Here is a 9,473-nt window from a genome sequence, read left to right as displayed (position 1 = left end):
CTGTGGAGCCTGGCATCCCATTGCCTGCCTCCACACACTTCTCAGAATCTGAGGTGGTTCCTCTCCCCTCTTCGGGCTCCATCCACCTGCCTCAGGATGTGCTCTCCTTTTTCACTGAGGCCCCACCACATAAGATCATTGAGAGCCTCACAAAATTTTCTGGAATGTAGCTCCCCTGAAAGAGACAGAAATAGCACTGAAACTGCTGACTTTCTGGCACAAGCCCTTCCCATCGCAGATGAGCCCCTGCCACTGGGAGAAGCACACCTCCCCCTTCCCCAAGCCACCTGTGCAGCTCAGCCTTGCTGCATGTGAGGCACCTTTGGAAGTGCTGTGTAGCAAGGCTCTCCCCGGGCCCACTCTCTCCTCAACATAAACATTAGCATGCTCAAAGCCCAGCTGCCATTTTGATTACACCCACACCTTCAAAAGAGGTTACTGTCAAATCCACATGCGTTTCAGAGCAGGAGTTTGGAGTGACCCCTTCCAGCTGGGCAGAAGCATGGCCTCTCTGGGACCTGGAGTGGGTAGTTATGCAGCCCCAAGGTGAGGGCCTGAGAGAGAGTCCAGAAATCAGGGAAATTGGACTCAGTAAAGCCCGGGTGATGGACTTATTAGAGCTGCTTAGAAGCAACTTAAAAATTGTGCAGCTGGGCTTCCCTGGTGGTGCAGTGGTTGAGAATCTGCCTGCTAATGCAGGGGACACGGGTTCAAGCCCTGGTCTGGGAGGATCCCATATGCCGTGGAGCAACTGGGCCCGTGAGCCACAACTCCTGAGCCTGCGCGTCTGGAGCCTGTGCTCCGCAACAAGAGAGGCCACGATAGTCAGAGGCCCGCGCACGGCGATGAAGAGTGGTCCCCGCTTGCCACAACTAGAGAAAGCCCTCGCACAGAAACGAAGACCCAACACAGCAAAAATAAATAAATAAATTACTAAATTCCTACCCCCAACATCTTCTTTTAAAAAAAAATTGTGCAGTGCTGACAGGTCCTCAGCATGGACACATGCAAACCAGATGCGATCATTATGCAAATAATATGCAAAATACATGTGTGGGCCTCCCGACCATTGCAAATGCCAGATGTGGCCCTTGGGGATCCTGGGTTTAGCTGAGCCAGGCTGTGGGGCTGAGAGATGACCCGGGACTAGTCTCTATGGTGGGCAGGAGGGGCTCAGCTCTGAGGCCTTTCACACACTGATGGAAGGAACCAGACGGGGAGTCGATCAGACCTCCAATCACAAGTCCCGTGACCTTCACGGAGGCACTTCACCCCTCTGAGCCTCTGTCTTCTCATCTGTAAAACGGTCGACTACAAGGACTAATTGAGAACATTGGCTACAGGCCCCAGCTGCACAGCCAGGCACATCAGAGACACCTTTCACTCACTGAAATGCGGGACCTCCAAGGACAACATCGCAGCTGTGGGCTTGGGGAAGGTCAGGGTTGGATGGGTCAAGAATCCACATACTCCTCGTTCATTCAGAATCTGTGAGAGGTCTCACTTGACGGGGGTGTGGTGGATGCTGGTGGTACCCTGCCAGACCCCCTGTCCCTGGCCACAGCACTCACAATCCCCACCCCCCACGCCCATTGCTAATGCCTAATGCCCACAGCTGCCCCTCCTGCAGATTGCTATTGGCTAATGAGAGCCGCCTCCCCTGGGAAGTTCCAAACCCTCCCATCCCCCAGCCAGTGACTGTCTGATAGAGGGATATGACGGGCTGGCCTCCTCACCTCAAGGGGACAGTCCAGCCGTGTGGTTATATCCCAGAGCACCCCTGCCCCCCAATCAGGCCACATCTAGACTCCACCTGGGATCCCCTTCTTGCTCTGCCCCTTCCCTCTCCTGCTTCCCTCCCTCCCTCCCTCCCTCCCATATGCATTTCTCCTGGGAGGCCTCCCTTCATAAATCTCATGTTCCTGAATCCCTATTTCCAGCTGTGCTTCTGGGAAACCCAACCCAAGACAGGGAGACAGCCCTGCAATCAGAGAGGGATAATGAATGTGATACTCATTATGTCAAGCACCACAGGGAGGTATGGGATTGCAGAGGAAGAAGTGACCAGAGTTGGGAGAAAGGATCAGAGACATCTCCACAGACAGCCACCACCAGAGATCAACTGTGGGGAGAAAGTATCCAGGTGGCGGGCGCAGCATGTGCAAGGCCTGGGGGCAGGAGACGGCCTGTGGGTTTGCGGAGCCCGGCAGAGCTCCAGTGGGGGGCCCGGCCCCAAGAGAGACTGGCAGGCGCCAGAAAACAGGGGCCTTGAATCCCCCCCAAAGAGTCTGGACTTTACGGCAGGGGAACGACACATACAGAACTGCCTCCAAAAATGTCCCTTGGCTACCACTGCTCTGAGCAGGCAGGGTGCCAGGGAGGCAGTGCCTGCAACATTCAACCACCAGGCTGACAGGGATGGGGAGGGGGATTGGGTGGGGGGAGCGGGGGGAACGGGGTGAATCCCAAAGGCTTTCAGGACAGAGAGCTGACAGGCCTTGTTGCAGTCTGCGGGTGTGGGGAGGATTCTGGAAGGCGCCAGGCAGACCAAATGTCAGACGGCACGTTAGGGTGGTGCTGGGTGACCACGTGTGGTCAAGAGTGGGGAGAGAGGAGGGTGTCATGAGCCGTACGGGGCAGGGGTCTGCATTCCGCGTGCGGCCACAGGGCAGCCACAGCCTGGCTGTCCTGAGCAGGAGGCCTCGGTGAAGGTGGGTGCCGATGGGAGTGGATGGCAAGCTGGCCTGCTTCCAGCAGGCGGCCCGGGAGCTGCTCCCGCTGGCGGGGCGGATGCAAGGCCCTGGGAAGACTGGCCTGCTTTCCTCTCTCTCCTATTCATGGACACCAGAGTAAAAACCACACGGGATTACCACTGCTTACAGAGGAGGCAGGCATGGGATGGGCGGGTGCAGAGAGGCTGAGCCAGGCCGGGGAGGAAGGGGTGGTCGTTGCCATGGAAAACTCATGCTTGGGTAGGCAGAACCTGACCTCTACCCAGACACTGCCCTGATCTCAGACCTGCTCTGCCTTAATTCCTAACGCAGGGACCTCTGCTGTGCACCGGCTCCCTGCTGCAAGCACAGACAGGTGGGCCCCAGGCTCTGTGCTCAAGGCACCTGGGACTGAGAGGCAGAGGTGGCCGAGAGTCGGGAGAAGCCTGGGGTTGGTGGGTTGGTGGGGAGGCCAGGAGAGGGACCTGGGGAGGGGGAGGGGCAAGAGAATCCCTGGTGGGGCGTGAGCTCCAATGAGAGTGGGGCTCTCTGGAGGGGATGTTTCTGGGATGGGGAGGGCCGTTTTCAGGCTGAGGACTTGGGGGTGGTGCACAGAGATGCTTGGTCTTCACCCTGTGAATCCAACTGTGAATCCTACGTGCCACGGTCATTGTCTTTCTGCATCGAGCTGCCCTCCCAAGAGATAGTCCGTGATGCAGGTGCCACCTCCTGCCTGTGTTTGCTGAGTGGATGAACTGTGGGTCCCCCTGTAGCCATGAGGGTACAGTGGGGAAGGTGGTGGTCCAGGCAAGAGATGCTGAGGATAAGAGAGGACAGGCATTTGGAGGGAGAGTTACCAGGCTTCCAAGAGCTGGGTCAGGGCCAAGGTCAGAGTCATGGGCCAGCACCACTGCGAGGTCCCAGGCTTTGTCTCCCTGCCTGTTTCATACTTAGTGCTAGACAGTACCTCTGGCAACTATTCAAAGGGCTTCCAGCCAGGGTCTGACCTCTCTGACCCCCAGCCAGAGCGGCCCACACACCTGCTCTTGCCACCCACCATGTGACCAATGGGGCCTTCCCCAGGTTAAGCCTCCGCAGCCAGGGGCTCCCACATTCCTGGCTGCACTGATGTTGGCCGGCAGCCCCAGTTCCTTTGGGAAAGGCCAGGCAGGAGGCTCCCACGGTGGGACTTTATCCCTCCCTCCCCTCCGCCGTCCGGGGGCTGTGCTGGGATTAGGGCACCCTCCTCCCCTGCTGCGTCTCATCACTGCCCATGTGGTCCAACCACTACTGAGTGTGTCTGCAATTGCAGGCCCCTTCCCTCAGACCTCCTCCTCCCATGCCCCCTTTGTCTCCCTCACCTACCGGCCATGGAGTCCCCGCGTGGGTGATGGGAGGGGGACAGGGCAGCAGGCCGTGCTGACACCAAGGGCGCAGGCCGGAACTGCTGCGTGCAGTCAGGGTGGAAGGGAGGGACCTCCCTGGTGGCACAGTGGTTAAGAATCCACCTGCCAAGGGCTTCCCTGGTGACGCAGTGGTTGAGTCCGCCTGCCGATGCAGGGGATGCGGGTTCGTTCCCCGGTCCAGGAAGATCCCACATGCCACGGAGTGGCTGGGCCCGTGAGCCATGGCCCCTGAGCCTACGCGTCCAGAGCCTGTGCTCCGCAACGGGAGAGGCCACAGCAGTGAAAGGCCTGCGTACCGCAAAAAAAAAAAAAAAGAAAGATGAGGTCAGAGGAGCAGAAGGAACTTGAAAGTGGGGAGTGGGGAGAGATGCCAGCTGAGACCAGGAGGGGAGACATTTTCAGAAGGAGACTCAGAATAGCAACAAGTGAGGGCTTGGATTTCCTGACCAAACGAGAGGGCAGTGGGGCCCTTGGGCTGGACCAAGCTGGGCTGAAACAGGATGAAGGGGTGAGGAGTGGAGACGGTGCCTGTGGGGGAAGGAGCCAGGTAGAGGGAGAGGTTGGAGGCCCAGAGGAAGGGGAGCGAGGCCCCCAAAGGGACAGGACCCAGGCCCAAGGAAGAGGATGGAAGAGGAGGGCCAGGGGGGTGCGGGAAGCAGGGCACCTGCAGGTGCAGCGGGGAGAGGCGGAGGGGCTCCTTGTGCTAAATGGCAGCTGAGGTTCTCCCCCTGGATGTGGGGTGAGGATGGAGGAGTGTTTAGGCAGGGCCAACGAGAAGTGCAGGTTTGAGGAAGGGTGGCAAGGAAAGGGCCCTGGAGAGTCTGGATCACAGGGTGTGCAGGGGCCGCCAGGCCCCCGTGACTTTCCACCGGCCACAGCCCTCCACAGCTGGAGGGCGGGGCCCAAACCGAGGCTCATAGGGTGTATCCCGGGCTGTGAGTGCAGATCCGAGGAGGAGGGACCTGAGGGCCTAAAGGTTGGGTGCTCCCTCACCCAGGTTCCCAGAGGAAAACAAATTTAGAATCAGCAGAAACATGACAGTGCCTTCAAAAAGTACCTGAAACCAGGTGTGTAAATTAGTAAACACGGCTTTGCTATATGTTTTGTGGCAATGTTAAAAAAAAAACCAAAAAACCCCACAGGTTTTCAACTTGAAAGAAAAGAAAAAACAAAGGAAAATAGGAACGTTTGGGAACAACCCAACTGGTGCTGGCATTTCCGTGGCCCTTCCTACCTGGCTGGTGTCATCAGCCTGCCCGCCCGCCTGGCCTGCCTAGCTCTGTGCTTGCAAACATTTTTCATTCTTCTTCACTTTTTGACATCTTAACCAACGTTGGCTGTGGTTTCTTTCTTGGTAATTGTGATTATTTTAAGTGCAGTCTGTTGTCATTTTCCACCAAGGATCTAGAGGCTATCCAGGGAGTTAAGTGATGGTACAGAGTTTTCCAGAATCCTTAACACCTAGCACCAAAGTCGAGTGATTGATACCATTCCAAGCCAAGTGTCACTTACTTAGTGAAGGTAAACACGGGTTAATATAGCCTGTCAAAAAAATCCACAAGTTTTGTGCAAACTTCAGGATTTTTAAATCTTGGAAATCGGAAAGATTTAGCATTTTGTGTTTGCCAGTTTTCTGTCATAAAAAAGTCAATCTTGAAGAAGCTAAAATATTTACCAGGAAAAGATCGTGCCTTGTCTTTTTCTGACGGTGTACTTTTGGAGTTCTTGGAGATCAGAGTAAGAACTAAAGGAGAAGAAATGTTTTGATCATTGAGGAGGAGTGCCGGTTTCTACAAAAGTGTGCAAATTCTAAATAAACTGCTGGGAAAACTAAAAACTGAAATGGTACAGGGTTTGTGATAATCAAATATCCCCAGCTTAAAAAAAAATGAGTATTGAACCCAGAGTGGGTCCATGGAGAGTCCTTGTCTTATTCTCTCTCTTGTAGTGTGTGTTTAGAAGTTTCCATAATAAAATATATTTTTTTTAATTAAAAAAAAAGGAACAGATGGAACAACTGACAATAGATGCTGGTCTTTCCTCTTTTGCTTTCTCATTTTGGAAGCTTTACTGTATGTTGCCTTCCACGGTTCTGACCTTTCCTTTTCTGGTTTTCATAAAATACAAACCAACCAACCAACAAAAAAAAACACTTTCTCTTATATGTCAACAAAGTACCAATCAATTCCTCCCACCCAGGGTCTCTTTTTTCCTTCTTCCTTCTGCCCCACCCAATAAGAAATATTTTAAATGCTTTTGCTGGCCCTTTCCCCCCTCAACTCCTACCTTTTGTCAAGGTAATTCAGCACTTTCAGTTGTAGGTTAGCAATGGGTCTTATCGCATCTCTCTTCTGTTTTGTTTTGTTTTGTTTCTTAACTTATTTAGTGCTTATATTACAAATTCCATCTCATCTGTCATTATCCGTTTGGAGCTAACTATACATAAATCGGTAGCTTCTCAGCTACCATGGATGGCTTCCTCCTTTCTTCACCTCATCTCCAAACTGACTCTTTTATTACCTGATTAGATTCCTTTGTCAGGCATTTTCCACGGGGTCCAGGGAGAGTCTCTGGACCTTTGAGCTTCTTCTATCCCAGGTATGTAAAGGGCACCTTGGCTGGCACAGGATGCTTTTCTCTTTTCTAACTTTAAAAATGTGTGGTTCCAGGCCGATTCTCTTAACTTGTTCTCTCATTCGGGAAGCTCATAAGAGTTTTCCCTTTAATCATGGAATTCAGGAATCTTCCCAGGCTATGCCTAGATGTCTGATTTTTTCCATCATTCCTGCCTGGAACTCCACGAGCCCTTTCAAACCCAAGTCTGTCTTCAAACCACGGAAAAATTTCTTTCTCGTTTTAAAATTATGGTTTCTCCTCCATGTGTTGCTTTTTTCCTTCTAGGCTTTGTATTATTCCCATATGATGTCTCCTGGGTCTCTCTCCTCCTAGGCTCTGGGTTTTCCCTGCATGATTTCTGTTTGCTATTTTTGCTTTGTGTTTTGCGTTCTCTCTTCCATTTGGTTTCCCAGGTTTTCATCCTCTCCTCCAACTTGTTTTAAATTTAAAATCATGTTTCCTACTTCAAGAAAGTATTTTCTTTCACATCTGATATTTTTTTAATGCTCTTATTGTTTTTTCTTTTTCATGTTGCTGTGCAGGTTGTTGTTTGACTCCTGTGATTCTGAGCAAATTGCAGGCTCTTACTCCCGGCTGTTGGTTTCCTTCGGGTGCCTATTTTCTCTTTGTCTTTGTTTTTCTCCCCAAACTTCAATATAAAATTTATTAAGTTCCACATTTTCCCCAGCTTTACTGAGATATAATTGACAGATAGAAACTGTATATACTTAAGGTATACAGCGTGACGTTTTGATGTATGTATACACTGTAAAATGATTACCACAGTCAAGCTAATTAATCCATCCATCACCTCACGCAGTTTTTTTGGTGGTGGTGAGAACACTTACGAGCAACTCTCTTAGTGAATTTCAAGTACGGAATACAGTATTATTCATTATAGTCATACACTGTCATTCGATCTCCAGAACTGATTCATCCTGCGTAACTGAAACTTTGCACCCCTCCACCAACATCTCCCCCCTGCCCCCCAGCCCATGGCAACCACCATTCTATTCTGTGCTTTACTGAGTTCAACATTTTTAGATTCCACATATAAGTGAGATCATACTGTATTTGTCCTCCTCTGTCTGGCTCGTGTCACTTAACATCACACCCACCAGCTTCATCCAAGTCTCAAACGGCAGGATTTCCTTCTTCTTAAAGGCTGAGTAATATTCCATGGTAGGAACAGACCTCATTTTCTTTATCCATTCATCTGAAATGATCCCAGCCATCTTTTCTGACCATAATGGAATGAAACTAGAAATCAGTAACAGTAAGAAAACAAAAATTCACTTATACGTGGAAACTAAACAACACACTCTTGAACAACTATTGGGTCAAGCAGGGAATCAAAAGGGAATTTTAAAAAAATATCCTGAGACAAACAAAACTGGAAACACAACATACCAAAACGTACGAGATGCTGCAAATGCAGTACCAAGAGGGAAGTTTATCCCCTTGCCTCGTTGCAGCTCTAATCACCCCCAGGGCTCAGGTCCAACAGACAGGCTGGCTGTGCCTTGTGATGCCCCAGAAGGGACTGCTCTGTGTCCCCAGGGACAGGGAGGGATTCCGCAGGTCCTCCCAGGAGCACCCAAAGCTGCCGGCCCCGGCTCTCTGGTGGATCCAAGCCCTCTCCTGGAACCAAGCAGACCTGATTCTCACCCAAGGCTGTCTCTGCTGTGGGTCCCTACTGTCCAGCCCACAGGGAGCCAGCCCTCTTGGCCACGCCTGGCTGCTGACTGACCTTGAGCTCTGCTGTAGTAGCATTTTTGGAGTTGGGAAGGAGGGCGGTCCTAATCCAGGAGGTTTAATTAAAGAGAGGTTCTCAAAAAAAAAAAAAAAAGAGGTTCTCGGGTTTCATGGCTGTTGAAGAGATGACTGGGATCAATCATCTTGTGCAGCGTTATAAAAATATATCAGAAAAAGAAAAAGCAACCAAATGGAACTGACTTGAATAAAATGCACTACTAGGTCTATGAGAGGACATCTGAATGTGTGGATACTGAGTGGTATGGAAATGCGACAGGCTGGGACCTGGGACCCTTTGTTGGGACGTGGGCCCCTTTGCAGCAGTGCTTGCACCTGGACACACCTCTCCTCCAGCAACAAAATACAAAGAAGCTGTTCGGGACTAAAAATAACTGCGTGCATGAGCAGTTGGGGCAAATTCTGGACCTAAAAGATACAAAGAGACCAAAAAACCCAACTGCCAATTTTGAAGAGCCCGGGAGCAAAAACAGCGTGTCAGGAGCAAAAGCAGGGTACTGCGCATGCCCCCTGCACACACCACCCTCTAAGGGGTGGGCAAAACACCTAAGCCACCCCTCTGGCCCGACCCCTGGACACACACCTACCCTCACCCCGTATAAGAAATAAGCTTGCCTCCCCTCAGGAGGAGAACAAGCAAGGGAACCTGTTGATTGCTCTCCCATCTGCTGCAGCAGGGGCCCCAACAAAGCCTTGTATGAATTTCTTGTCTGGCCTCTAGTCAATTTCTATTGATTGGGGAAGGCCAAGAAACCTGGCTGGTAGCAGAAAGTCTGCGGGGTTTCTGTACATCTTTGGGGTCTGGTGATAGTAAGTTTTGTGAGGAAAGGAAAGGCTGTCAGATGCTCTCAGTTCTGTTTTTGGCATAGCGTGATGTACCTACCAAAAGAGTTTTGCAAACCTTTGGAAGCAGGGTGCTCATGAAACGTGCAGGAGGAAGGGGATTTCTTAAACACACCTGCAGCGG

The sequence above is a fragment of the Aethalodelphis obliquidens genome, unplaced genomic scaffold (assembly GCF_003676395.1).
Source record: "Aethalodelphis obliquidens isolate GAN/ISIS:26980383/991018 unplaced genomic scaffold, ASM367639v1 scaffold42, whole genome shotgun sequence".
In the NCBI taxonomy this organism is placed as follows: Eukaryota; Metazoa; Chordata; class Mammalia; order Artiodactyla; family Delphinidae; genus Aethalodelphis; species Aethalodelphis obliquidens.
This window is presented reverse-complemented; position numbering follows the sequence as displayed.